Raw genomic sequence first — 438 nt, 5'->3', positions numbered from 1 at the left:
AGGTGAGTTGTAAATTGTGTCAGTCCCAGGGGTGACTCAGTACAGTCACTTCAGTCTGAACATCAGTTGAGATTTGATTGTACATGTACTGAACACCTCTACTGAGCAAAGCTTGTGACCCAAGCCATCCCTAAACCATTTAGCAAGGTTATTCTGAATTTGTATAAATCTTATTTGAATGCCCAGTGGCTACAAATCCAGCTCTTTCATTTCAATTCAATGTTATTACAATAAATGATCAGCAAGTGAAATATAAAGTTACACCAAGTAATTCAATCAGGTCTGACATGTAAAAGCAGCAATGAATCTGAAGGATTTACTTGTGGTTTGACGTCTGCTGTGAGACGTGGTAGAAGATCCTGTAAGATACAGAGCACATAAACATATACAGTGAATACAGAAGAGAAACCACATCAGCTGAATCATTATGGGATGTTC

Source organism: Monopterus albus, unplaced genomic scaffold, assembly GCF_001952655.1.
Source record: "Monopterus albus unplaced genomic scaffold, M_albus_1.0 scaffold378.1, whole genome shotgun sequence".
NCBI classification, from domain to species: domain Eukaryota; kingdom Metazoa; phylum Chordata; class Actinopteri; order Synbranchiformes; family Synbranchidae; genus Monopterus; species Monopterus albus.
Note: the sequence above shows the minus strand (reverse complement) of the source record.